Genomic DNA, 3,502 nt, shown 5'->3' on the forward strand with positions numbered 1-3,502 from the left:
CATAGGACTTTATTCGTTGAAAAGCTACAGGGTAGCCTATGATGTTCCTTCATGTCCTTATTAAACACTGTATATGTACCATTGATGATTTATATATATATATATACAATATATATATATATACAATATATATATATATATATATACAGTATATTAATTACATTAATTTCTATTTTAAGTATTGAAAATTCCATTTAAATTCGATCACAAACGCAAGCCAATAAAAAAAACAATGAGACATATCAGACTTAATTGGTTTTATTAATTTCCTTTATATGTTTATTTTGATACTTTTGTAAATTTGGTCCTACAAAGTTTGACAAATTACTGAATTTTGGGATTTGAACCCATGACATTTGGGTCAGTGGCCAAGCATCTTAATTTACAGCTTCATTTCTTGGTATAAACCAAAATAAATTAATTACAAAGTATGATAATTTAATCATTTTTAAGAAGTTTTCTATGTACAGTTTTACTTTTACAATGTGTTTTTTTCATGTATCATTCTATATTTTCATATCTATATTTAGTTTTAATCTATCTATGAACACAAATTAACTGCCAATAAGTACCATAATACTTCCAAAACTGTAAAAAACATTAATACATACATAACAAATAATTGCCTTAGCAGAATATGAAACATAAACAAAGACAGAATGCGTAATACTGTATGTCACATGTAGGCATAATTTCCAATAAGTATGTTAACAGTTCACTTACAACTTGGGAAATTCGGATGTATTTTGCAGTTTCTAAAGCACTTGTTTAATTTTAAGTGTTGCTATGATGAAGCAAAGAACTTGCATTTCAATTCCCTAAACATTAAAGGAGGATGCATTACTGTAGAGAAACATTTTAAAATTCAATTAAAACACTTGATTAAAATTCTTTCAATGAGATAGACAAAAACTATTCAGTATTAATTTAACTGAATTGAAGACTTTACTACAAAAGTATGTAAATTGACTACAGTACCTGTCATTTAAAGGATGTATGCAAAGATGATAATTCTTTATTTGTCCATAATTGGAATTCAGAAATATGAGTCAGGGCCCCTGGGACATGCGTAGCCGCAGTGCAGCGGCACCCGACTTCGCTAACATAAATTAATACATACGGATACAAACATTGTCCATAACCTGCCGAACTCTCAATATGAGGGTTATTCGATTGAGCCAAGCGATCAGACTCCCAATTAAAACCCAACGCTGGTTGGGTTTGAACCTTCAGCACAAGAAGCAGGGACAATACCTCTCAGCCATGGTATGATTTATATGTTTGTTAGTTGCATGGATAATTTTTCTCATTCTAATTACAGTAGTACTTTTTGGCTCAATGAGAAAAAAAATCAGTCACTCATGTGTAATTAATCATATCTGTCTAATTCTCAACTGTTTAATATTATTTTTTTTCTATCTTGGCCAAGATCTAAAAAAAACTCTAGTGTCTGTTTTTCCTTGGTAAAAAAATTGTTTTTAATCAAGAAAGTACTGTAATAAATTTGATACCGTTACCTAGATTTTAGCCCTATTGCTACCATTTTATAAAAAAAAACCAAAATGCATTTAGAGATTGACTGTTAATTAAATAGGCTGAGGCCATAATGAAGAAAAAAATGCAAACTGAATTTCACTGTACTGTACTTTGGTAACCATTTGATGCTCATCACGGTGGTGTGTTACAAAGCCATATAGAGTACATCTATGTACTTAACTAATTGAGGCTGTGGTAATATGTCAAATGAGGTTTTTATTTTTTTTTTAACTAGAAAAAAACAAACAAATCTTGCGTGCAATAAGTGTGACGTAATACCCTCTATAATACAATACAGTAATATACTGTACTGCTGTACAATAATAATTTTTTATCTTTGAAAAATGTCTAAAATAAGAACAAAATAACATTTTGAGCCTGAAATTGGCTAAAAAATAAGAAAACTGAGCTTGGGCAAAATTGTACTTTTTTTTTTTTTTTTAAGTGTACACCAACAGCCATGTACCATACTTTCTTGATTTGGCTGAATATTGTTAAGGTACTGTGTATTTGTAAACTTCAATGCGATATGGATCGAAAAACAATTAAGTTTTCGCTCAATTACAGATTTTACTACAAAAAATCCTTTCAATTTATGTGTCTATGCGAAGAATATTCAAAGAAGTGTTATTTATGTGTCTGTTAATTAGCAATGAAAATATTTCTTTCTGATTTACGATTGAAAGCTCATAATTTAGTTAAGGCAAGACTTTTTTCAAACTGTCAAAAATGGTGATTTTGAATAAATGTAAAATTTTGTTTTTGGCCAGTCAGTGCACCCTCCGCTACAAAAAATGGAAATTTCATTAAAAAACTAAAACTTTTTATTTATATTTATTATGCCCACTGATCCCCTGAAATCTCCAAAAATAATTTTGTACTTAATTATATAAATTTAAAGCATTTATCAATCTCATTACTACATTGTTTAATTCATTAACAACATTTTATTGTTTTCTTTTCTCCTCCGCCTAGATAGTTTTGGCAAAATCATTTTGCTAAATGAGAAAACAAAATTTTATTTTAATTTTTTTCCACCCTCCAACAATCTTCATAAAAATAAGTTAGCAAAACAAGGTATAAAAAGTCTTGCCTAATTATACACAGTAATTCTAATATGGATTTTATTCATTTTTTTACACCCAAACATAATTTCCTCAAATTTTGAAGAGAAATAAGCTAGATGGAGCATACACTGTACACCAGACATTTGGAAAATAAATAAGAATCCTTTGTCACGTCTATTAATATTTGATACTGCTGTATAACTAATTACTCTTAAATCTTAGTCAAATTACGAGATCAGACAGCTTTTACCCCAAGGTTTACGTTATTGCAAGAATCTATGATGTCCCTAAAGACTATACATACGCAATAACAGCTCTGCTTGAGTTGAATAGTAAATTTACACCACCGCTATCTTACAGCACTGCAGTAGTACAAATCTGCAGAAATTCTTAACATAAATGCCTAATTTTTAGATGAGATTAAATCTCTGATTTTGGTATCACATTGCGAATAAAAATAAAAGACAGACTTGTTATACTTTACTGCTACATTTGACAGTAGGAAAGATTACAAAAAAGAGCCCATCAAATATCTTAACACTTTACTGACAATTTTAAATCTGCAAATTACCATAGCAATTGTCAATCTCATAAAATGCATTGCTATAAACACACTTATCTACAATCGGCGTGGATCCAGTAAGGGGTGGGGGCGCACGTGGCCTGGGCCCCCCTCCCCAAACCCCGTTTTGGCACTAAATTTTTTAAATTTCAATGCATATCAATGTTATTATCTATTCTAAAACTGTTGTTTGAAAAATTCTGAATCCGCCCTTGACAATGCATCTGCATTACTGCCGATAGGTATGGCCAGTACAGGATGTTTTCATTTTTGACTGGCAGAATGAATGTGAAATTTATAATGGCAATGTACAGGAGAGAGCCAATTGAACTGCCTT

This window comes from Anneissia japonica, unplaced genomic scaffold, assembly GCF_011630105.1.
Source record: "Anneissia japonica isolate Jap-2015-1 unplaced genomic scaffold, ASM1163010v1 scaffold287726_len2788222_cov184, whole genome shotgun sequence".
In the NCBI taxonomy this organism is placed as follows: Eukaryota; Metazoa; Echinodermata; class Crinoidea; order Comatulida; family Comatulidae; genus Anneissia; species Anneissia japonica.